The 27,476-nt window shown below is 37.7% G+C and overlaps 1 long non-coding RNA gene across 1 annotated transcript; it reads right to left on the bottom strand.

Moving 5' to 3' along the window:
* Nucleotides 1-13,156: 13,156 nt before the first annotated feature.
* On the bottom strand, nt 13,157-13,635 carry LOC123653101. The gene is made up of 2 exons (XR_006742730.1): nt 13,586-13,635; nt 13,157-13,269 (listed from the first exon to the last, which is right to left on the bottom strand). It is a non-coding gene; the product is annotated as an uncharacterized LOC123653101 (long non-coding RNA).
* Nucleotides 13,636-27,476: the final 13,841 nt, after the last annotated feature.

Here is a 27,476-nt window from a genome sequence, read left to right as displayed (position 1 = left end):
CTCTAAATGAAATTTACCAAAAAGAAAAAAAAAGGTGATGTCAGCATGAAATAAATCATTTGCTACTTTCCCAGAAAAGCTTATTTGCTATTTCTTTAATGATGAGACCATTGTGAATGACCATATAAAGTATACATTTTTACCAACAGATGATTTTGCTTCTTACTAAATAATTCCCTAAATTTTAGTACAATCCTATGTTAATTTTTAGAAATCTTTATTATCATGACAAAGTGAAAAAAGTATGTTCCTTATATAATAAATAGGGCTCTTGATTCCCTCTAATTGGGGCATATCATGAAATTTCCTAGCACTGCTACTGAGGGTGAAAACAGTCAATATTACACTTATTCAGGCAATGATTACTAAGTTACATATTGCTTGCTGTTAAAGAATACAAAGCTATGTGAAAAACACCCTAGAGTTGCTAATTATTTCATCTGGGAGACACATCTAATAAGTAGAGAATATGCTAATTGACCATCACATCCTCACTAAGATGGTGGCGCCTACAGCCAATAAGGATGGGATATGCTAATTGACTGTCACACCCTCACACACCCTCAAAGATGGTGGCATGCCCAGTCCCCTGAGTCCCACTGGGGTGGCAGGTGCAAGACAAGGGTGGGCCCACCACCAGGCAGGTTTGGCCAATCTGCTTGCCTGCCTCCAGAGTCCTCCTGTTACTCAACCCCTCAGCTTCCCGAGGCACAGGCAAACCTCAGATGGTGGCTGGCCAGCCATTGCCTAAGGTGCAGGGAAGCCTGGGATGGTGGTTTCCCAGCCATCTAGGGTTACCCATGGCTCAGGTAACCAGGGTCAGCTGAGGTTTGTGCTGTCGACAGTGGGAACAGCAGAGGGGTGATGGGGGTGTCGCCTCCCTCTTATCACCTGGTCACCTCCCATCCCTGAGGGGGCAGGCCGGGATGAGGGAACCCCCTTCCAGTGCATGCATTTTTATATACCAGGCCTTTAGTTAATAATAAAAAGCCATCTTTTTTTTTACTTTGACATATAAAACACTGTGCAGTTTAGCTTATTCCACATTCTTAGATTCATCAACCATCATTTCCCTGAACTACAGCCACACAAAAATTCTCTGTGATCTCAGAAGGTACAAATGCCGGTGGCTAAGATCACTCTCAGCTCAAGGAAGACTTCAGGCAATAACTGAGCAAGCAAAATGATAGTGTATGAGACAAGCTATTTCCACCTAATTCGGGCTCTCCTTTCTGCATCAAAGCTCCCTCTTGGTCTTTCATACTTGATCATGTTTTCAGCACATTCTGTTATCACAAGCCCACTCAGTTTCCAGGGAAAGGGACAGAGCCCTCATGACTCAGTGGAGAAATATCACCATCGCTTCCAAAGAAGAGCATGTGCTATGGGGTATAGTGCCATGGCCATCTTTGGAATATGCCATCTGCCTCACCGAAGGAAAGAGAGGTTCTCATATTCTTTTTATAAAGTTAAATAGCTATACCTGCATTCATATGGTACTTTTTCTTTCTTGCAATAAGAATAGAAAATTAGCACTTTTCTTCCTAAGATAAGTTCCCTCTGTGTTCCAGATCTTATTCCTTCTTACCTGTTTGGTGGTCTTTTCTCTATAATTTAACAGTCTATGTGTCTACCCCATATCCTTAAAATTATTTTTTCTAGAATTATCATCCCAACCATATTTTTAAATTATGTTTATTCTCATAAAAATAAAGCTTCCTCTTTTATGACCTAAATGTCCCTCCTCCAATCTAGCATTTTACCTGCTGTTTACAGCCAAATTTCCCTAAAGTACTATTTGCACTAAAAATATAGGTCTCCATATATTTGGGATATTACTCAATCTACTACTATATATTGATATTTTAGGATTCTAGTTTTACTATTCCCATTAAACCCACTTATTGTGAGATTAACACAACATCCTTGAAACCTTGTTCAACAGTTTTGGCTAAGAATCTTTCTTTTGACTTCTTCCTTCTCGAATCTCTTTGGTGGCACTTGCCTGACTATTTTCTTTCCCCTGTGGCTGCTTGTTTATGTGTCCTTTCTCTTCCCATATCTTACGTAACATTATCCATTTTTCTTTTCTATTCAGTCTTCTTTGAGGATTTCAAACTATTACGTGTTTTTATTTGTTCTCTGTAAGCTCAATGACCCCTAAATCTATACCCTGTATAACCCAGATCTCTAAAGTTGCTTTCCTTTCCCTAAAAAGAAAAAAAAACCTTTATTTTATTCTATTCCATTACTGTCTACTTCTAAGATTATATTTACTGTAGATTCCCTAAGTTATTTGTATGTATCCTTGTCTCACTATCTGTACCATGTTCTAAAACTTGGAATAATTCCCACTGGGGTCTCAAATGCCCTAAGCATTCATGCCTTGAATGCGTGCCCCTATCTTTACTCTAAAATAACTTATGGAATCAAAGGTAGACATTCATATCAAGTCCTAATGCACAGGGCTTTACTCAAAAGATGAGCTGTACCAGTTACATTTTGGATTTTTCACAATGGAAATATTTTATCTGTCAAAATGTAAATTGGATGACTGGTCCAAGTACTATGGCATGCTATAGTTTATCTGTATAATTTAGTCTCTTTCAAATTTCCCAAATTAGTTTTTGCTGATCCAGGAGAGTTGACATCCACTAACATTTATGGGAGGTTATACCTGAACATCTTTCTCTTCTCTTCATCCATCCCTATTCAGTAGGTATTATCTCTCTCAGTGCCCCCAAAGGAAATAATGGTGCTTACCATCAATGTTTTATATGTGCCGTATTTCCAATTACATTTATAGCTCCTGAAATGTATTTTGGAGCACATTAAAAAAACATAGCCTGAAGTATAAAGATATAGATATTTACAGATGAGACCAACATTAGCTGAGTTATTTTGTTAACAAGGAACTCAGTCAAATATCCCTAGTTCAAAGAACGCTTTCCTTAAGAATCAGGAGATGAGTTTCATAGGATTTCAAGTCTCTACAAAAAATTAAGCTATACTTCAGGAGAACTGAAACCAAATGAAAATGAATTCTAGGGAACTTGGTACATTCAGTTTATTTTTTGGTTCTGTGTCTTAATGTGCCACTTCCCCATTTATATTTTTCTTTCTCTTTACTGTATATCTTATACCTGTATATATACTTTTTTACTCATAATGTCTGCTTCTTTCTCATTTCTATCTTTGGAGTCAATTATTTATCTTTTAAGCTTTAGTTTCTTTCTTGAAAATGAATCTTAGCTTATATTAGCAGAGTATGTACTATAATTCAAGGAACATTATTTAGTGAGGACATTATTGTTCTTATTATATCATTTGAGAGAGGAGAACATTGAAGCTCAGATGAGTTTTTCATTTTAGCCCAAGCTCAGAATCATTTATGTTAAAATGATAGAACTTGCCACCCAGTCTCTCTGTAGGCTCTCCAAAGAAGTTTATGAATTTTATTACATTACCATACCACCTACTCTGAGATGATCAGTCTTAGCATGGTTGGGAGGGGTAGCATGTTACAAATTATGACTGCCAGAACTAATATCTATCAGAGCTTCAAGAACAATAATTTGCTTTGGAAGGAGTGTAATGGATAGAAAAAAACACACACAAACATACACACACAAAAATAGCAGATGCATTATAGTCATATTTGAATATCAAACTAAGGAATTTTGACTCAATTATAAAACAACTAGAGGCCCAGTGCACAAAATTTGTGCATAGGAGAGGGGGTCGGGTGTACCTCATCCCAGCCTGCACCCTCTCCAATCTGGAACACCTAGAGGAATGTCCAACTGCCCATTTAGGTCTGATCCCATGGGCAGTCAGACATCCCTCTCATAATCTAGGACTGCTGGCTCCCAAATGCTTATCTGCCTGCCTTCCTAATTGTCCCTAACCACTTCTGCCTGCCAGGATAATCACCCCCTAACCATTCCCCTGCCAGCCTGATTGATTCCTAACTGTTCCCCTGCCAGCCTGTTTGCCTCTAACTTCCTTCCCCTGCAGGCCTGGTCACACCTAACTGCTCTCCTTGCTGGCCTGGTTCCTCTCATCTGCCCTCCCCTGCAGGCCTGGTACCTCCCAACTGCCCTCCCCTCCTGAAGGCATCTTGTGTTCACATTGGGGCAGGATCTTTGACCACATGGAGGCAGCCATCTTGTATGTTGGAGTGATGACCAATCTGCATATTACTCTTTTATTAGATAGGATAGAGGCCTGGTACAGGGGTGGGGCCCAGCTGGTTTGCCCTGAATCAGGGTGGGGGTTCCCTTAGGGCATGAGGTGGCCTGGGTTAGGGGCCTATGGTGGTTTGCAGGCCAGCCACAACCCTGGTGACTCAATCGGAGGCCCTGGTATCTGGAATTTATTTATCTTCTACAATTGAAACTTTCTAGCCTGGAGCAGAGCCAAGCCTTCTGCTCACTCCATGGCAGCAGCTATTTCTGCCAGGATTTATGTATCTTCTATAATTAAAACTTCATAGCCTTAAGCAGAAGCCTGGGCAGGCTTGGGTGTGCAGAAAGTTTGGCTTCCTCCATTGCTGGGGGCAGCCTTAGCCTCCTGATCTTTCTAGTTCCATAGCTGACACCATTTCTGTTTGGACTTATGTATCCTCTATCATTGAAACTTTGTAGCCTTGAGTGGAGGCCTAGGCAGGCAAGGGCAGGCAGAGAGGTTGGCTTCCTTCATTTCCAGGTAAATCCAAGCCTCCCTCCTGCTCTTTGTGGCCATAGCCATCTTGGTTGGTTTTATTAGCATATTTGTTCCTGATGGGCTGGTGGGCACGGCTTGTTGGTCTAGCAGAGTGATGGTTATTTTGTATATTACTCTTTTATTAGATAGGATTATGGAGGCTAAATTTTTGGAGGCCATTTTAAAGCCATTGAATTTCTTGCTTATTGAACACTCTGGGAAATTAAATGAACAGAAGATATCACATGAGGTAGTGGATGGCCCATGGTTTGTACACCTGTGCAAGTCGTTAACCTCTCTGAGTTAAGCAATATTTGAGATAAACAAAATTAGCAATGTTTCCTGCTTCGTATTCATGCACAAGAGTTCTGTGACTGTGGCAGAATCTGTGAAAGAGGACAATCACTCAGGGAGGACACATTAAATTACTGAACATGATGTCCTAGCCCTAGAGGGAGGCCAGTGAAATAAAATAGGCTGGAGGATGAGGCTGGAGGATGAAGGAAAGATTGTTTCACTGGTTCTCTTTTCCATTGATTTCAGCCTCCACATTCTCTAAGAAGCGTGCTATAATTTATCAATTAACTCAACTTCTCATGCTGCCACTTTTTTACCTTCTTCTGAGAATTTTGTAACTATGTTTCTTACAGCAAACATTTTTTGTTTGTTTTGTTTTAAATCTTTTATAGTTATTCTAGTTCTCCTTGCCTGTATCCTGTCCCCTATAACATTGTATATTATTACATTTTTCTCTATGCCTTCCATGGTGCCTTTAAAAAAAACACGAAAAAAATCATAAGTAAATAAAAACATAAGATCTAGTCATTGGATTTTAAATTATTAACAGTAGATACAACTTATACAGAAAAGAGACACTCTCATCACTTTGATATTGGAGCCTTTTGGAAAGTGACGAGGAACTGGCAATCTCAGACACTCATGAGTCACCAATGTCACTGAGGAACATTGGTAAATGTCAAGAGCATTCAGATCAGATTTTGAAGAAGAGGGCACACTGTTATTTAAACCAATAGCAGGGATTCCAAAACAGTATAAATTATAAGAGAAGACAGGGTTCTAACAGTCTCGAAGCAACAGTAAGTCACAAGAAGCACCCTCCCATGCAAAACTAATTGCTATAATCTCTTTATTTTGAACATTCTAAGTTGTTAGACTCTTACTTCCATTACCGTCTAGTAAGCCATATAATTATCTTTCTTGCTTCATCAATTGAGCATCAAAGGATATTTTCTTATCGCTATTTCTAAGGTCAATCACTCTGCTGGGAATAAAGTAGTCATAAATAAGTGCATATAAATACATGATTGAATAAATAGCAAGAATGCATGCATGCATGCACTAATAAATATGCTAATACCATTCCTCTTGAATGTTGTAAAATAGGCAGAAGAGAATTATCTGAATTGAAAAAGTATGTAAGGGATATAGAGTCCCCTGATAATTTTGTGAGGAGGTAAAATGAATAAATAAAAGTTCAGAATAAAGAGATAATAGTTCATTATAGTTTCCTGCGAGATAAGAAACAAAATGTCTCTTATTTCTCATCCTTAAACAAGAGGCCCAGTTTTTTTGTTTTTGTTTTGTTTCTTCTATGTAGGTTTGAGAATCCCTGATTATCAGCATGCATGTGTCTCAGCTAGGCAGAGATGTTATATGGAGAGAAGTAATAGGATAACAGGCTTCCTGGAGAGGCTGGTACTCTCATTTCCCCACTGGCCCCTGCCTTTCTCTTGGTCACCAGCCAGGTTGATGTAAGAAACTTTGTGTCCATTGTGAGAGAAAGGAGGGTAAGTCCACCTGGATTATGTCTTATCATAATTATGATTTTTCTAAGTTTTTGGAGATTGACCCTATTTTTTCAATGGAGAATTATTAAAATAAAAAATAGACAAGGATATAAAATGAAACCAATCTAAAATGGCTCAATAACTTTTCCCCCCCAAAAAATATAATTAAATATGCCCAGCCCATCAGGAAAATAGCTCTCAAAGGTACTAATCTTACTTGCGATTGTAGTTCTAATTGTTCAGTAATGAGAACTGAGTTAATTCTATAGTCTCAAACTGCAGAATTCTAGCTGTAGATAAACAATTGAGAGAATGAGCTATTTCTCGGTGCTAATAAGGAATGAAACTTAAAGAAAATAGTGTTCAAATAAAAAATCACTCATTTCAAATGTTGCCTTAGATTGGAAGCATGCTGTGTCAGTGTACTGACAAGCTTTTGTTTGTTGGAACTGGGGATACTTATTTTCCATTTTAAACAGTCAGTCATTTCTCATAGTCTAAGGTTGATTTTTTTCAGCCTATAATTGTTATTTATGATGTTGTCAGAGGTGTTAATAAGCACTCATTAATAAAATTTCAGTATGAATATGAATACTTAGCAGACTAATGGTTGGAAAGAAGCAAGCACATTCCACTGGACAAAGCTAAAAAAAAAAAATGCCTAAATTACTTCCTTCAATTAGGAATACGGAGCACCTAGGGCTTAAGGTAGGATTACATAATTTATAGTTCTATGCCAAGGCCAGCTGTGATGCAGAATAGAGTTTCCCTATAGAATGCCATGTTATGGAAAGTAACATGTAGAGACTTCACTGCAATGGAATACAAAGGTTAATTTTTCTTTTTGTTGCTGTTGTTATATGTTTGTTGTAGTATATGCTTGCTTGATTTCCCCTGAGTATTTAATCTTAATTCCAACCAAAAGTTGTTTGAACATGTGTTTGTGTGTTTGGAGGTTAAATAGGAATAAGGATGTATATATTTGTGAATCTCATTAATTACAATATTATTATATAAATTATCACTGTTGTGGAAAAGGCATGTTTGAGCAAGGCATCTAGCTGTAAGGAGTTTCTATAACCATGCTTTAATGGCCACATGATATGTGGTTGATGTAAGGTTCCAGGTGGAATTGTGGGAGCCACTATCCTATATACTGAAAGGCTAATATGCAAAACAACCAAACAGTGGAATCACCAGTTTTTATAATGCACACTCACCACGAGGGGGTAGACATTCAATGCAGGCGCTGCTCCCTGGTGTTCAGTGTGCTCCCACTGGGGTTGCTGAGCCAGGAGCCCTACTCAAGGCTAGTGAGCACAAAGGTAGTGGCAGGAGCCTCTGCCGCCTCCACGGCAGCTCTAAGGATGTCCAACTGCTGGCTTAGTCTGGCTCCCCCGTTGAAGCCGGACTAAGCTGTCAGTCAGACATCCCCCAAGGGCTCCTGGACTGTGGAGAGAGTGCAGACCGGGCTGAGGGACCACGCCCCCTCCTCCCGTCCCCGGACTCCCAAGTGTATGAATTTTGTTTACCCAGCCTCTAATAGTCCAATATATGAGCAAACCAGTGGATCTGCTTCCCCATTGCTGTGTGTTCTGAGCAGATTCCCTGACTGGCAGTCAGAAACCTAACTCAGTTCTCTGGTTTCTGTGTCTCCTCATATATGACCCACACTCACTAACGATTTGCCTGTGCTCAGTTATCTTCCCATTAATTTTGACTTTTAACAAATCAGACTATTTCTTACCAAGTATTCTGTCAAGGCTAAAATATAGATCAGGAGCTAACCTTTCTGAACTGTTTATTCATTTGGATTATATGGATGCAACCTGGGCATTCAGCCTTCTGGAAAGGATGTTAAAATCCATAAATGGATAATTTTAGGAGATATTTAGGCCAGGATAATGCATTCTGGCTTAATTCTAGGATGCTGAATCAATTGAAGGATGAGTGAACAGGAAAGAGAAAGGGCAAAGAAGAAATGAGACAGAAATGGAAGGAATGGGAAGGAGACCAGAATGGGTGTCAGAGAAAACGAGGTTTGGCCAGATTATGTCAAGAATTTGGCAGAAGGACAAGAGGAACAACACCCTGGCTATTAGTCATGTGTTTTTGTAGGAATATAAACAAAAGTAGTGTTCAAGTAAGAGCTAGTGTCTTAACCAAGAAAAAGAAATGACATAAACTACTTATGTGAAATTAACATGCATCGTTTGTACTCAAAGGAAAGAAAAACGAACGAGAACAATTCTTCAAACAATACAATACAACCTGAGTTACCTATGAATATTTCTCCTGCCACATACAGATATATTATTAGATTACAAATGGCATTGGAAGTTATGAACATATTCAATTAGTGCAGGTAGATGGCCTAGATTTACTTCAACACCCTTGATTTTTTTAAATTAGAAGGCTTTTATACCCAGCAGTGCTTTAAATTATCTTGGTACAATTTGGAAACTTGAAAACCAGATGGTACTTTTGTTAATACTTTAGCAGACACATTTGATATTGCCGTTGGATTTAAAATGAACATGTGGGCTGAGGCCCCTGCAAGACAAACATAACATTTAAAAGTGTCTGGATCTGTCTGTGCTTCAGTAAGAGCTGCCTGTTATCACCATCACATGATAATGATTGGTCCTCATTATCATCCCAAGCTTGAAAGTGACCTTGAGAATCTTTCACCAGGTACTTTTTTCCAGCTGGATAAAATGCATTTTCTAAATTTACATGTTAAACATATAAGGAAACACAAAGAGTAATTAAAACATATAGAATCAGTAAAATATCAATTTTTCCTATAAAAGTTTACTACAATTTTACCCCAGCCATTATACCTGAGATCATTATGCTACTGCAGATATTAAATTCCTATTTTCATATGCTCACTATCTTTCCCTTATTTTCTAACATGTGATCATTATCACTTAATCAAACCAAAAGGCCAATAACCCACCATACCTGACCTACATAAATGGCATTTTGTACGATTTAACATAATGTCTGTGCAGTTAAAACTACAAGATGATGAATCCTACATACCACTATTTTATTGAAGAAATAAAATCAAATATTATAGGCAACTAACTGTGTTATTCTAGTCCTCTAAACATTTTTTTTTTTGCTTGAAAGTGGCATGTCAGTTTTCATATATAAATTTGATTTGTCAATATATATATATATATACGGTCCTGTCGATTTGAGTTTTTATATTTTGAAGTTTTATTAAGTACACCCATTTTTAGATATGTCAAATCTATGTAAAATGACAGCCCACTGTCTAGCATTGCATTTAAAAAATAAAGAACATTTTATTCTCATTTATATACTAGCTTTCTTTTGGCACTGCTTGTCTGGCCCACCTTTTTTTCTTTATTTGTATTTTTCTATGTCATTTTGTGTTATACATGGTTCATATAAACTTTCTGTAATTATTTTTTTAAAATAGTGTTTTTAAACATGGAAGTTTCTCTCTCTCTCTCTCTCTCTTTCTCTCTCTCTCTCTCTCTCTCTCTTCTCTTTTTTTTTCTCCCCCCCCCTTCCCCTCTCTCTAAAAGTATATCCTCAACCGAGGATTTAAAAAAAAAATGTTTTCCCTTATCTACTTGGACAATTGATACTGTTGCCCTCGTGATTCAGGGATTTTTTTTGTCTCTGACCCTCATCCAAAACAAGCAACATGGTAACCAGCTAAAGCTGCTCCTAAGGAAAAGCAGAGATGCCGGCATGGAGGCTTTCTCATGGTTTTAGTGCTGATGTGAATGCAGCTAAGCTCAAGTGTCCAGTAAGGAGCCTACACAAGAGTAACGCCACCAAGGTATGGTGACTGTGACAGCTTACGTGTGTGTTGAGGGAGCAGTTTTAAATAGTAACATTTGAGAATGGTATGATGATAGATCCTCAGAAGGGAACCTTCAAAAGGCTAGTAGGGAGATCATAATTGGAACATCTGCCCACAGGAACTCTAGCAGCCACCTGGTCACCAGTTCATTCCCACTCCCTCTCCTGCCCCAGTGCTGAGGGTTACAGCCACAGCAGAGGTATAGGGGTGGACCACAAACAGGAGGAGGAGGAAACTCCCAATAATCAGGAGTCAGAACAAGGTCTGGTTGGAGTAACATTTTTTAAAAAATATATCTTATTAATTTTTTACAGAGAGGAAGGGAGAGAGATAGAGAGCTAGAAACGTCAATGAAAGAGAAACATCGACCAGCTGCCTCTTGCACACCCCCTACCTGGGATGTGCCTGCAACCAATGTACATGCCCTTGACCGGAATTGAACCTGGGACCTTTCAGTCCGCAGACAGACGCTCTACCGCTGAGCCAAACCGGTTTCGGCTGGAGTAACATTTTGAAGTGGATGAATTATAGGTGATTCTATTTTCAATGCCTATAACTCAGGGGGAATATAAATAGCAGAAGGTGACCAGAAATATTATGGAACCTATTTGAGATTTTTCAGAGATGAAAAGGACCTCTGGTATAGAGGGGTTGAAAGCTGATGTGAGAAATAGATATTTCCCCCTGTCTTATGCCTTGCCTAGTCTCTTTAGATCAAACTATTTAAGCACCGTTTTACTATCTCTCTTAAATTCATATGTGTTCAAATGGTTTCAAATATGGCAAGTATCACCCCAATCCTTGTTTTTATTTCTAATGAATTTACTGACGGGTGTCAAAAATTACCATATTTTCCTGGAAATCATAGGCAACAACACATACAAAGTGGAGTTTAAATCTATTTGGCAATAAATGTCCACCTTAAATTTTCATCACACCCCTACCAAATCTATCTAACATTCTTTTTTTAAAAATATATTTTTATCGATTTCAGAGAGATAAGAAGGGAGAGGGAAGGTAGAGATAGAAACATCAATGACGAGAGAGAATCATCGATTGACTGCCGCCTGCATGCTTCACACTGGTGATCCAGTTCACAACCAGGTCATATGTGCCCTGACCCAGAAACAAATCTTGACCTCCTGGTTCTTAGGTCCACACTCAACCGCAGAGCCGTGCTGCCTGGGCAGTACATCTCAGGTTTTTGGCTCTGTGTTCAGAAATAGGGTGCAAGGGTGAAGGGTGAAGTAACAAGCACTTCTAGAAAGTGAGTTAGGGATCCCTAATTATTTTGCTTAACTCAGGTTCATACTAGTTAATGAAATGGCCATACCGAAGACCATAACATCATTAGAGTAGGTACGACATTAGTACTTTAAATGATTTATATAGGCAGATTAAGGTAGGAAGGTGAGGAAAAAAAGAACATGAAAAATCTCCATCTTTCACGGCTTTAAAATGTTGGCTCTGCTGTGAAACATAATTAAGTCAACAGTCTGCTGGTTAGGTTCCAGGCATGTGACAACTGTTCCCTCTCTGTCACCAGGACATTCACAGGTCTTGTGCTTTTCCCAAAAGCTGTGTGCTCAGCTTTGTCTAAGGTAGGGTTGGCTGGGAAAGCCCCATGGATAAAGAATAACAGGAGGGGCAATTAGCCAGTGTCCAGAGCATCAGTGAGGTATACATAACATTATTTATAGCCTAGCTGTCAAAATCTCTAATAGGAGGAACTTAATTTGCTCTCATGTAACTGACATAGTTTGATATAGACAGAAAAATGCTTATCTCATTTTGACAACTTTAATGTTGGATCAATGTGCATGGCATTTTATTTATTTGTTTGTTTATTTCTCATTCTAGTAATCATATGACACCAGGCAAACATATTACATTAATATTGACCATATCCCCTTTCACCTTTTTTACCCATCTCCCCACCCTTTGGCCTCTGTTTCTATAGGTCTGGTTTTGTTTTGTTTTATTTGTTCATTTATCTAATTATTTTTTTTAGGATTCCACATAAAAGTGAAAACATATGCTATTTGTCTTTGTCTGACTGTCCTCCCCTGCAGTTCTGGTCCCCCCACAACTGCCCTTCCCTGCTGGCCTGGACTCTCCCAACTGTCCTCCCCTGCAGGCCTGGTCCCCCAACTGCCCTCCCTGCTGCCCTGATTGCCCACAACTGCCCTCCCCTGCAGGCCTGCCCCCCCCCCCCCCCCACAACTGCCCTAACCTCTAGGCCTAGTCTTCCTGAATTTCCCTCCCTTCCTGGCCTGGTCTCCCCCAACTGCCCTCCTCTGCCTTGGGACAGGTTGACTGGCCTTCATCTGCCTGGCCTGACCCCACTCAGGGAGGGACCTGAACAGGGTGTCTGCCTCTTCATTCTCCATTCTTACATCTGTGACACCTGTCATCCTTGCCTCCCAAAGTAAGTTCAGCTCAATCCCTGAATATAAAAGGGCACAGGGGGTGGGTCCACTCCAGTGCCCCCTGATTTCCAGCGACAGGATCTGATCTTACGTTATGACTAAAATGTCCCTCAGAGGGAGGGAACTGTCAGATGGGGAGCAGAGAATTCTGAAAACCAAAGCAAAGGTTCAGCACACAGAAGAAGTCCTTGATGTTCTGCTGAGAAACTTGGACTCCTTCCTCTGTGGTCACACAACTGTCACATGCCAGGCAGTCACTCAGAAATACCTTTGCATCAGTTAACTTACAGAATTCTCCCTTCTCTCCATTCTCCTGAGCCAAATACCAGATGTTGACTGTGCCATTCTTTTGGGTCATTGTTTGTTTTCAAAACATTACTAAGCTTATATGCATATAACATACAAAGATGCAGCCTCTTTTGTAGGAACAGGGAAGGGAGGGGTGGTTAAGTAAGGCACACGGAGCTGCAGCAAGCACCAGCTGTGGGGAGGGCTGAGGGGGAGAGAAGGTTGGTACTGGGCCAAAGCCCTAGAACCATTGCTGGGGAAGCAGGAATGCCCTCTGATTGGCTGAACTAATGGGTCAAGCTGAGGCAGAGGTGGGTGGCCATATCAGCCGTCTTTGGTGCTGTTTACCCTTTCCTACCCCAGCTCTGTTTTAAAACCCCGAAGCCCTGGATTCACAAGGCGCCATCCAGAGCGGAGGCCCTCGAAGGGGGTGAGAGGAAGTAAGTTTGTGCTGAGGGATGGCCGGAGGCAGTGGTGAGAGGTACCAGGGGAAGGGCTCTCATACAGACCCTTCTGTGGGAGCCACAGGTGAAGGAGGCCAGGGGAGGAGGGTAGGGATTGACACCATGGCCCCAGCCTCTTAGGCATCCCTGTCTGTCCTCTGCAGTGGGGCCAGGCCAGGCCAGGTGACCATCTTGAGTTCTGGCTGAGGTGATGGTCCTCACCCTGAGATGCCTTCTCACTGGTGATATACCCAGGCCTGACTCCTACTGTCGGCGCTGAGATCCAGGTGTTTGGTTGTCTGTCCAGTAGGCTATTATTAGTATATATAACTTATCAGTTAGAATATATTATTGCCCTTATTTATCATGTAAGAAAACCAAGGCTGAGAAAGATTATGTAACTTGTCTATAGTCACAAAGCTAATGCATTACAGAGCCAGGGCCTCCCCTCAGGAAAACCAAATCTAATGCCAATTCTTCACTTTTGTACTCAATTCTTTTCTTTTCTAAAAATATATGATTATATCAACATAGCACTTGTCCATAGGCACTAAGATAATTATTTCTTACTTATTTTATTATTTTTTTATTTTTTTCATTATCGTTTATCCTCTCTATGCCCTGTCTCACCTCCACCCATCTGTCTTTCTTCTCAATCACTATATTGTTGTTCATGTCCTTGAATTCTTTCTCCTCTTTTTCTTCTTTTTTTGCTTAATCCCTCCACTTCTTTCAACAACCCCAACCAGCACTGTCTGCTTGCTCTCTTTGAGTCTCTCTATTTTGCTAGTTAGTTAGGTTTGTTTATTAAATTCCATATATGAGTGAAATCATAAGGTACTTGTCTTTCTTTGACTGGCTTATTTCACTTAGCATAATGCTCTCCGGGTCCACTCTTTACTGAGTTTATCATATCACTGAAGTGTTAGTCTAGCTCAACTCTATATCCATTTCTGATTTACATTGAAATATCCATACAGATTAACATAGGTTACTTGTTGAATTAAAATTTTATTTTAAGTAGAATAGTCATTACATTCACCCATAATCAGATTAGAGTTTAAAATTATATATCTTTATTGATAAACCATATTTATTTTTCATTTCTGCTCCACACTCTTGAACTATTTTAGCACAGGGTAGGGCAGGTCAATATTTAGTATGTCAAAAGTTATCATAAAGCTTATGAAATACATGCAGGAAGATAACATAGACTTAATCATATACTAAAAATAAGGACAATTTCAGTGTTAGGGCACAATTGGAATGCATTTAGAAAGTATTGATGAAGCAGGGAAGATGAATTTGGGAGGTAAAAGAGACAATCTATTACAATAGAAATTAAAGTGATGGAAATATGATGGCCTGTTCCTATGTCTTCCTAAAGCATTTATCTACACCAAATAAAATGGCAAGGTGATTTTGAGTTAGAAAAAAAAAATTAATAAGCACTTATAAAATTGAATAAGAAAGAAAGAATTATTAATTTTGCTTAATCTCATATAATCATGCAGTTATCACACTTAATTTGCTTATTATCCTAATACATATATATTTTACTTACCATTTAATATTTCAGTTAATATTACCTATTGTTCAACTTAACTTTGTGTCCTTAATTTTCTTATATTTTCTGCATAATTTATGTTTATGTTCCTATGTCATAATATTCATGGTCATTCTATATTTTAGCATTAGTTTTGTTTGTGAAGTTATACTGAGGAGTGTCATTTTTGAATATATGTCAGTTTATGACATTTAACTCTTAGAAAAGGAAGATCATCATATCTTTCTCCCCTTGAAACTTTCCTTGTTTCCTACTGCTTTCAGAATAAAAGCTAAAGTACATTCCATGTCTTTTAGCCTTAAGTGGTGTGACTTGTGATTGCATCTCCAGCCACTTTCCCCTTGTTCACTCAATTGCTGTCCCACTGCCCATGTGCTTCCTCATTGTTTTTCAATCACATCAAACGCCCTGCAGCTGCAGGACCTCTACACTCGCTGTGTCCTGGGCCCACGATGCTCTCCCTCCAGGCATCTCATGACTTAATTCCTTCACTTATTGAAATCTCTTTGGCAATTTTATCATTTCAGGGATTGCTTCATTGGCACCCTTTCTAAAATGGCTAAGTGTCCCATTTTTTGTCTTCTTATTCTTCATTGGTCTCATTTATCTAGATGAAATATCCTAATGTATATTTTCTAATTGATTTTGTCCATCAGCATAATATTATCCCCATTCTAGTAGGGATTTTGTCTTCTAGTAGAGGCTTGATGCATGAAACTTGTACAAGAGTAGGCCTTCCCGGCCCCGGCTGCCTCGTCCCTGGCGGCTCTGGCAGCCATGGCTTCGCCCTGAAGGTCATCTGGATGATCGTTCCACTGTTCGGCCATTCAGTCTATTTGCAGATTATGCTTTTATTATTATAGATTGGTAGATCTAACCCTCACAGGTTAAATACAAACTTTATAAACAATAAGCAAAAATAGGTCATAAATGGATTAATCCAACCCTTATAACAATACCACTGTGGGGAATTCCCTTTCTTTTCTTATATGCCATCTTCTAGGAAATGTTGTGGAAGAAAGTTGAAGGAGCCAGATTTGAGATCTTCACTCTTACTACTCCTCCCACTTTATAAAGCACTGTGTCCCTGCGCTTTGTATCGTGATCTACTTATGCAAAGTCATAGTAGCAATGGGGTGTTTGTGATTCACTCAGGCTTTGGTACAGCCTGTGAAATGACAGTCCCTGCTCTGTGGCAGCTAAAAGGATTGCTGATCTAGGCCTTCTGGAGCTCACCTGATTCCAACCACTTTAAAAGATTTGTGAGACTCCAAAGATACTTTCACTAAACTCCAGTTTTTTCTTTTCTTAAAATAGGCAAGTGTGATTCAACCTCAGTCTTAACAGTTAGCCTTAATCTGCTTGTCAGTTTCTCCATTAGCTTCAGTCTTATGAAGCTTCATCTTTTTAGGCACCATTATATCTAATGAGGGCAGTAATGTAAGACTAAGGTATGCCATTTAGATTTAATGTTAATAGCTCACTAGTCACATAAATGTAGCTAAGGGTCCCAGTAACTTGGAATGAATGCTTCCTAAGAGACTTTATATATTGAAATTCTTCCCATCAGCAGCAATTTGAATGTATAATTATTTTTGCAAGTTTGAAATGTTATACCAATTAGTGATTATTGTGAAAAATATTAATTTTATACACCAAATAACTTTTAAGGGTTTTGAGAGATAACATAATGTAAAATTTGACAAATAATATAAAAATTGGAAACTGTAAGATAAATTTAGGATGCTTAAGGCAAGAGATATTTGCAAAAGTTAAAGTGACAACGCAAAGTATTGTAATTGATATTAGATGATATTATTTTTTAATTATTTGGAATAGTATCATTTACAACACTACATGGAATAATTTAAAGTACTATCCTTATTTTTTATTTATTAAATTTAATGTAGACTGTGAGTTATGGAAAAAATATCCTTTGTGCAATTTTTATATAAGTTAGGAAGTAAAATGCACTGCATATCTTAAAATTTCATAAAAATAAAAAACTAAAAAAATCAAAATCCTAATACATTAATTTTAATCTAGAAATTTAAAAAGACATAAAATATTTGTAGTGGGATAATTAAGTTATTTTTCAATTTTTTTGAACTACTGATTTTAGCTGACTTCAAACATCAGTGTTATAACACAAATTTTCAATATATTTAATTCAGGAAGAACTTAACTGCTAACAATTGCTGACTATTTGTGAACTAAGGTTTTTTTATTTTATTTTATTTTTTATTTGAGGAGTAAAATTGTAATAGTAAAATGGCATTACAATTAAATTTTCTCAAAAAGATTTGATTCCGGTCAAGGAATGTACCTTGGTTGCGGGCACATCCCCAGTAGGAGGTGTGCAGGAGGCAGCTGATTGATGTTTCTTTCTCATTGATGTTTTTAACTCTATCCCTCTCCCTTCCTTTCTGTAAAAAATCCAAAAAATATATTTTAAAAAACCACCTTGCAAGAACCATAATCTGTATATTGTAGTATTTTTTTGTTTGTTTTCTTCTTACTATGAAACATATTTTTAATGTATGAAAATATAACTGGGAACATGTTTCTTTGCACTGACAGAAAAAAAAATTCTTCACTTTTAAAGCTGGTTCTGTAGCAATCAGATGATTATTTTCCACCTGGAAACCAAAAAGGTCCCTGGTTCAGTTCACTGTCAGGGCAATACCAAGGTTTCAGGTTTGATCCCCAGCTATAGAAGGCAACAGGGGAAATTTCTCTCACATTTCTTTCTCTCTCTCTCTCTCTCTCTCTCTCTCTCTCTCTCTCTCTCTCTCTCTTTCTCTCTCTCTTTCTCTCTCTCCCCCCCACTCTCCCTTCCTCTCTCTAAAATAAATTAAAAAAACAAACATATTTTAAAAAATAAAGCCAAGAAAATAAAACAATAAAAATATTCTTAAAGAAAGACAGAAGTGAGAAAAGTAATATCATGAAAAAGAACTTTACCATACATGTGGGGATGCTTGACAGGTGCTCAGAACTATGCACATGAAATCTGTTGGGAGGTCTATTTTGAAGAATAAGAATTAGAAAAGCTCATTGGTTTTCTAATTCAGACATGGACTAGTTAGTTCTCTAAGACACAGAATATGCTACAAAACAAGAAATAAGTTATTTACATAAACACAATTTATTATGTCAGGATGAATTTGTATACACTATATACACACTAAACAATGTTGATGTGCAACAGATGCTGTAGAAAATAAATAGACTAGAAAGAAACTGAGAAGTATCACAAGAAAACAAAATGAAAGAAGACCTAAAAAAATAGTTGTAAACAATAGGTTGTAACTATTAAGTCCATGAAATCAATTGCAGTAGATATACTTGTGAAGAAGCTGGTAAACATTCTCAGAGAACATACCAGAAAGTGAAGAGATTACATTGCATATAAAACTGTCTATGATTATGGAGCAGAGTCCTCATTTTCTTGCCAACCTCAGGTCAACTACAAGTCAGACCTGTAGTTCCTTTGAGAAGGAAGAAATGAGTGTGATTTGTTCTATTGTATGCGAGGACCACATTATTTGAGTTGGTATCTTGTGAAAATGCATAATATTTCCATTCTGGGCCAATAGTTGGTTCGTTTTTTAACATTAATTAATTTTATTTTTTATTGAATGTATTGGGGTGACATTGTTTAGTAAAATTATATAGGTTTCAGGTGCACAATTCTATAACACTTTATCTGTATACTGTGATGTGTGTTCACCACCCCCAGTCAAGTTTTCTTTCATCATTATTTATTCACCATTCTGCCTTTTACCTACCACATCCCCTTTCTCTCTGATAACCACCATACTTTTGTCTATGCCTGAGTTTTGTTGTTTTTTTTTTCTTCTTAATTCCTTCACCTTAATCACAGCCCAGTAACACCCTCCACTCTGACAGCTCTCAGTCTGTTCTCTGTATCTGTGTCTATAAGTCTGCTTCTATTTTACTTGTTAGTTTACCTTGTTCATTAGATTCCACATATAAGTGAAATCACATGGTACTTGTCTTCCTCTGACTGGCTTGTTTCACTTAGCATAAGTTCATTCTGAAATATGTCATATTTAATCTTCACAGGGCTCAGTATTCAGATCGGGATTTGCAACAGGAAGAGAGAGGTAACTGTAGGAGAGGAGGACTTGACATTTGGGCACCTTCTTGTTAGAAAAGGCTCAGGTAAAACCTTTCCTAGTTAAGGAACTTCTAAAGTTCGTATAAGCTCCTCTGCAGTCCAGAAAAGTGCCTGGGGTTGAGGCCAGACAGTGGCTTGAAGGGAGAAAGGTGATGCTAAGGGGGCTGCTTGGAGGGGACAAAGATATCTACCTTTTCTCAATATGTTGCCTAAGGCCCTTCTGGTCCTGCCATTCAAAATCATCTTTTCTGTCATTTTGGCATTTGTGGTATGCTGAAGAACCCAGATGTAAGCTGGCAGGTAAATTTTGAATATTATACCTGACACTTCATTTTAACTTAGTAAAATAAACAAATAAGAAATTTATTCTTGTCAGATATTATAATCAAATAGCAAATAGCAAATGTAAATATATAAGGTTATTTATTTTAAAATGAAATTTGATCTAGCTCAACTGAATGCAGTTCAGGAATATACTTCATCTTGTGTAACCATAATTTTATTCAACTTTCAGGTTCCATCTGGAGAAATAAAATTTTGAATTTATGTCTCTCTATATTCTCCAATGAGACAATCCAAAAATAAAAGTGCATCCTTAACATTCAATCCCATTGCTTTTAGCTGCACCAGAGCTTTTCCCCCATTTCAATGTAGCTTTTGTATGAACATGTGCAATAAAAAAGCTAATAAACTTAATAAATGGTTCAATTGTATGACTGCACCTGTGTGTTACCTTTATCCTCATTATCCATTTCCTCAAACATTGTCCATTTTTTTGTTGTCATCACAGAACCCTATTGTAAGTCTAATAAATATTGCAATAAAAATAAATATTCTGAGAAAATATTACAGTGCAAACTGAAAATAGGTTTGTTATAAATGTATCCACGTTTTTATCCACTCTGCCAAATACAAGTGTGTGGACATTTTCCTGTTCACTTTAGATCTCCCACAGGAATAAGACCAACATTCTTATTTCCTATGAGCTTCATCCAAAAATATATTTGACTGGTTCAATGCCAGTAATTTTTTTTTTCTTCTCAATAGGATTCTTGAAAAATAATTCAGATAACACTATGTCCATACACACACACACACACACACACACACACACACACACACACACACGAGACACAGTGCATAAATTCATGCACGGGTGCAGTTCCTCAGCCTGACCAGCAATGAAGGCCTAATAGGGGGCCAGCTGGCCAGGGGGGAGAGACCTCAGGAGCTTGGTCAGCTGCAGGAGGTTGGCTGTGGGAATGCACTGACCACCAGGGAGCAGCTCCTGCATTGAGCATCTGCCCCCTGGTGGTGAGTGTGTGACATAGTGACTGGTTGACCAATTGTTCCAGTTGTTCCAGTCACTTAGGCACATATATATCCTATATAATAAAATCCTAATATGCTAAGTGTCCAGTCATCTGTTCAACCAACCAAAGCATTATTTTATATACTAAAAGGTCAATATGCAAATTGACCAAATGGTGGAATGACCAGTTGTTATGATGTGCATTGACCACCAGGGGGCAGGTGCTCAACCCAGGAGCTGCCCCCTGGTGGTCAGTGAGCTCCCACAGGGAAGTGCCAGGCTCATGGCTGATGAGTGCAGTGGCTGTAGCAGGAGCCTCTCCCACCTCTATGTCAGTTGGACATTCCCCAAGGGCTCCCAGACTGTGAGAGGATTCAGACTGGGCTGAGAAACCTCCCCAAGTACACAAATTTTGTGCACCAGGCCTCATATATATATATATATATATATATATATATATATATATATATATTTCTGAAACAACCCTCTGAAAGGATGTCTGCATGCTCAAAATAATATAGATTAAAAATTCTCACAATTCAGGCATCAAAAAACATTTATTTATTTATTTTTTTACTTTCAATAGATATTGGCAAACCATATCTTACTTAAAAGTTATGAATAATAGATATATTTCCAAACTGATGTATATGTGTGGAGTCTAAATTTTGGTATGCTTAGAAAGGCAAAATTTTCCAGTCACACTTAGCACTAAGACTGTATATCAGGCATTGGCAAGACATGAAAAATAACAGACTCACCTCCTCATATCTTATTAGTTTTAGTAAGAATAACTTAGATCCTTTTAGCTCAATACAATTTTAAAGCAAGTGCACATCTAGTTAATCAATGCAGCACTGTGTTTTCATTCAGTGTTTTACATGGAGCTGTTGGCATCTGAATGATAGTGCACTCATTAACACTTTGACAGTTCATACTGTCAGTCAGGGAAGATTTTCACTAGCTGCTTAAACAGCATGAGCAATGCACAGTGATGAAGAGGTGATCCCAGACTGACAGATCGTTTTGGAGAGCTTGCGTGGACTCTTTTCACTCTTTCCTGCTATCAATAAAGCACTGAAATTGATAAAGTTATTTGATGGAAATCTTAGCTATATCTTATCTGTTCCTGCTAATAACCAATAGAGCACACTTACACTCTATATGTAGCATATATGAACATGATGTTTAGTGTTAGATTGGCTTGTGTAGAGAATAGGGTTGTTGTGTTTTTTCCTTTTCAACGTATTTTGTTCTCTTAACTTTTTTTCCTCTTCAACATATTTTGTTCTGTTTCATGTTATATACTACTTTTTATAATCAGGGCAAAAGATGTAGCTGCCCACACAACAGCAAGAGGTCTTTCACCTGTATGAAAAGTACGGTCACTGGTGCATGCAGCATCCCAGATTGCAAGACGGATGTTCGGCTATCAGGGGGTTGGGCCTAAATCGGCAGTCAGACATCCCCTGGGGGGTCCTGGATTGTGAGAGGGCACAGGCTGGTCTGAGGAAAACCCTCTCCCCACCCCCATGTACATATTTTGTGCACCGAGCTCTAGTTTTGTATGTAAAATAATTATACTTTTATGAAACATGCAATTATAAGTTAGTAAACAATAAATACTTTCAGTAGATACTTCTATTACTATAATCAGAACAAATATAAATATAATGAAGTAATGTCAATATGTTTGGAACAATGTCTCCAAAATAGCGTTTTGAAAAGTTATTTCCTTACAGGGAGACCTGAAAGTATGAGTCCCATAATCACATATATTGGTGATGCATCTACTTGTATACTACAGTACCCTGGAAATGTTTAAAGTGTTAGTTTGTTTGACAGCCAATAAGTTTTATAATAAAAAAACCCTCCCTTTAATTTATAAATTTATTTTCCACAAAAAATTGACCAAAGTAACTATTTTTTCTACTTAATTAACAATTGTTCAAGATGTTAATTCCTAAACCAAACATTCTTAATATTACTTTATGCAAATGTATCTGTCTCTTTATGTAAAAGATTATAACTTTCATAAATGGTTTATATTTAGGTTTCTGTTATTTTTATTTGTAGTTTTGATATCAGAATTTTACAGTTTTATTTAATAAAAATATAAATATTATTTGAAAAAATCCCAGTTTTTGTAATATCATCATGACTAAATTTAAGTATGGCACCTTCAATAATATATAACAGTCTTTAAGATGAAAATGAAAATTTATTTTTTATAATTTTTGAAATCTTTCTTAAGGCACAGATTAAAAATATTATACTTTTTGCAATGGATCAGAATTAATTCATGTACCCACTCATTTAATGTTTCCTTTTATTACTTTTTTAAAAATTCCCTGTGGTGTTATTTTTTTAATTATACCAAAACTAGCAATTGCTATAAATTACTCATGATAAAACTGTTTCTTAGTTTAATTTATTCTCATTTTTAAAAGTTTAGGTAAAAAATTTAAGGTTATATTAATTATATCAATGTTTCTAAATGTTCCTTTAACACACTAGAAAGTCAGACATTAGGTGTATTCCTTTCTGAGTATGACTAAGAGGCAGATCAATGGATTGGAATGGTATTTGTGGTTTTTGCAATCCCTGAGTTTGAATCTTAGATTTGGCACAGAAAAGCCATGAGCCTTAGGTTAGTTATTTCATATCACTGAATCTCATTTTATAAATCTTTAAATTGGTTATGAAACCTGGATGTATGTTGAGGCTTCTTTATCTTTTGAGATTAAAAATATTTGATAATATTCCTATCTTATCTACTACAGAAAGCACAGTACCAATTTTAAGCCTTCCATTAATCCCTGTTAGGGGCTGAATTGTGTACCCATCCAAAAAAATTGACATGTTAGTCCTAATTTGCAGTGCCTAAAAATGTGAGCATAGATGGTGATAGAATCATTAAAGATTTAAGTTAAAATGAAATCCCTGGGATGGACCCTAATCAAATATGACCAGTTTCCTTATAGAAGAAGAAATTTAGAAACAAACACATACAAAGAGAAGGTGATAAGATAGCCATTAATAGTCCAAAGAAAGAGGCCTGGAACATATCCTTCCCTCCTACCCTCAGAAGGAACTAACCCTACCAATACCTACACCTTGGACTTCTAGCCTCCAGAACTGTGGGAAAGTAAATCTCTGTTGTTTAAGACACTCAGACTATGTACTTGGTTATGATAACCCTATTAAACTCATACAATCCATGGCATTCAACATATAATGGTCATTTTGGGCAATGTCTGTATACCACTAAATTCTATCATCTATGTCTCTGTTTAAATGTTGTGAGGGAAGTAGGTGGTAGACAGACTTGTCCTCAAATTCCTATTTCATTTATCTACAGAAGGAAATAGTCTATATTCCTTGGTTGCTGTAAAAACTACTTCAACAGCATTTGAGAGAATTTCAAGGTTAACATGGAAATATCAACCAAAAATTATGTCACATAAGTAGAAAAGGTAAGGACAAAATTTTATTTTATAGCTATTATAAACCATTATCTTTTATGTTTGAATAGCTTTGTTTCCTTTCTCTACTACAAATTCATTCATGGATGGTTGTGAGGACTAAAGATATGTGAAGTTGGTGATATGTGAAGGGTTGATAATACATACCCAAATAATAAATCAATAGTTTATTGACTAACTATATAAGACATGCCCTGTCAGTTAATAATATTTTTATGATAAAATGATATTTGAATCATCATTGAAGGATGCACAGGATATTTCCTAAAACAGAAAATATTGTACATAGAGATAATTCCACAGAATGAAATGAAAAGTGCATGAATATTAAGAAATTATGAGAAGTTAAGGGTAGATTGTGCACAAAAGTGTTATTGATTGTATTAAAGTTCTCATGCTGGTACAATAAAGTACTATAGACTAGGTGGCTTAAACATCAGAAATTTATTTCTCACAGTTCTGGAGGCTGAAAGTCCAAAATGGGTCTCGGTCAATTTGGTTCCTGGTGAGATATCTTTTCTCTGTCCTCATATGACAGAGAAAGGAAGCTCTGGCATCTTTGCCTTTTGTAATAAGGGCACTAGCCCTGTAAGATTGGGGCACCGCCCTGATGGCCTCATTAACCTTTATCACTTCACAGGACATGAGGGTTAGAGTTTCAACATGAATTTGGAGGACACAATTCAATTCGTAGTACTCCCCACCTCTGACCCTTCAGATTTCATGTTCTTCTTAAATGCAAAGGACATTCATTCTATCCCAAAATCCCAAAAGCATTAACTCATTTCAAGATCAATTCTCAAGTTCAAAGTCCCATTTAATGTCAATTAAATCAGATATGGGCTAGGCTCAAGTTACACTAAATCTGGAAGCAATAGTCCGCTCCAGTTAGGAGCTTGGAAATCATGTACATTATGTTTTACCAAAATACAATGGAAGAAAAGGCATAGGATACACATTTTCCTACCAAAAGGTAGAAATGGGAAAGAAGGCAGAGGTGATGAGTCTCAAGCAAGTCCAAACTTAGTAAGGAAAATACCACGGGGAAGTCCTATATCCTAAGTACGACATAGGATAACATCCTTTAACTTATATTCAGATTGTTTGCAAAATAATTTAACATTTGAGGAAATAAAGGCAATTTAACAAGTACTTAATAATAGCTGAAGCTGCATGTAATAGTATCACATACTTACAATATGGAAGGCAGCATGGAGGCCTCTGAAAATCTATTTAATGCAATGATTGTCCAATTACCACCAAACAAGACTTAGAGTAGGTTGGGCCAGCATATTCTGGATCCAGTAGAGAATCAAGTAGCTACTTCCCAAGCTGGAACTTTCTGTAACTTCTCTAATGTTTGCAGTTTCTTGTGACCAGTGATCCCGAGACATAGCAACTGTGTAGCTTCTGAGACACAAAATGAGGTTGAGAGCGGGTGGCAATAAAAATCATTAGATGGATACTTAGATGAGCACGTAATGCAGAGACAAAAGTGCAAGATGAAGCAAGGGAAAACTGCCTCAAGTTGGTGAGTAGAAATAAGCCAAGAAAGGGAAAGCAAATATATGTTAGCAGGAGGACATGAGGGAGAGCCAGGTAAAGGTAAAAAGGATAGGCGGGTGGATAGGAGGAAATGCTCCGTGATTCAAATTAATTCTGTGAGATGCCATGTCTCTGGGTTAGAGATTTCTCCCGCAGGGGTTCATACAGAACTCATAATGTGTTAGCTTAAGAGTGCACCCAGAAGCGTAGAAACCTGACCCTATCACAGGACTCTTTTCTGTTTTCCTGGCTTGCCAACTGTCCTAAAAAGCTGTGGCTCTTTATCGTTCAAGGCTCCTCTAGTCTCTGCTGTTCTACCTTGCAAGACAGCTGATCCCCTGTCTAATCTGTCTGACCAGCCAGACTCTGCTCTGTGACCTGGACCCTTCTGTTCACTAGTGACAATTTACCACAGAAACAGCCAATGTCTACCACTTACTAGTGCTTCCTTCACATTAACCGTGGCATTTTTTTTTTATTAACAGATACATTTTTAATTGTTAATAACCATGAAACTTTTTATTATTTACAGAAATAATGCACACCCCTATGATGGCATTCCATGTTACACACAGTGCAGGACTAAGCAAGCATATCCTTAGCTCATCGATCCCCAGGCACAACGTGCTGTAAGAACTGCAGCTACTTTATTCTAGGATCCCTGGCCTGGGGCATGTGTGAAAGCTCAAAGGGAAATGGAGGGAGAGAGAAACAGAGTCACGTGCAGCAAACGCAGTAGCATGCATTTTGTTTCACAGGGCGTGGGATATCAGCCAGCATTCTCTATTTCTTGTCTCCCTTCACTCCAAATATCCAAAGGACATTTACAAATATCATGTCACTGGCTTTAAATCATCGAGCCCTTCCTATCCATATTCACATTTCTAACCAATATCTCCCTAGGAAGAACTTCTCACTTGCAAAGGTTTTTCACATAGCTCTTCCCACCCTAACTGGCCCCCAGGTATGGTCCTTCTTTCATTTACCCTCATAATTGCTGTGGCCACCTCCATCATGATCCTTAGAATGTTTTATGATTATTATATAGTTACCTGTAGGATTACCCAAATTATGGTTAATCTCTAAGCATCTGCAGAAGGAGGCCTATTGTAAAAATTTGCTGATTGAAGAAGTGAATAAAATAAACTAGCCCATAAAAAAAGACAGTGTAACAATTATTTTATTCTGGTTCCTAATAATAGATAAGTTAGCATGGCATATTTTAAAATCTATTTTTATTTGTTTTAGAAAGGTATGGAAAGAGAGAGAGAGATAGAAACATCAATGATGAGAGAAAATCATTTGCTGCTTCCTGCCTGCCCCATATTGGGGATTGAGCCCACAACCCAGGCATGTGCCCTTGACCTGAATCAAACCTGGAACCCTTCATAGATGAAGACTAATGTTTAACTCCAAAACCATAAAAGATTTGTAGGGTAACCGAAATATAAAATGCTAATAAACAAGTACAATTAAGCAAAAATCAAATAATCCTGACTCATTCGTAAAGTACTGTTATTTTCATCTCTATTTTTTGTTTCTTTAGATAAGTTGGCAAACTGTTTTAACAGGGCTATTTCTTCCCTATTAAAATAATTTAACAAAATTTTGCACAGCCTGACTATTCTGGCTCAGTGAGTAGAGCGTCCGCGGCCTGAGGACTGATAGGTCCCAGGTTCAATTCTGGTCAAGGGCATGGACCTTGGTTGCAGGCACATCCCCAGTAGGGGGTGTACAGGAGGCAGCTGGTATATATTTCTCTCTCATCGATGTTTCTAACTCTCTATCCCTCTCCGTTCCTTTCTATAAAAAATCAATAAAATATTAAAAAATATATAAACTATTAAAAAATTTTTGCACAGTGCCCATTTTACAATAGAATAGCCACAAACCTATCTGGTACC

The sequence above is a fragment of the Pipistrellus kuhlii genome, unplaced genomic scaffold (assembly GCF_014108245.1).
Source record: "Pipistrellus kuhlii isolate mPipKuh1 unplaced genomic scaffold, mPipKuh1.p scaffold_m20_p_3, whole genome shotgun sequence".
In the NCBI taxonomy this organism is placed as follows: domain Eukaryota; kingdom Metazoa; phylum Chordata; class Mammalia; order Chiroptera; family Vespertilionidae; genus Pipistrellus; species Pipistrellus kuhlii.
Note: the sequence above shows the minus strand (reverse complement) of the source record. Positions and strands in the feature narration are given on the sequence as shown.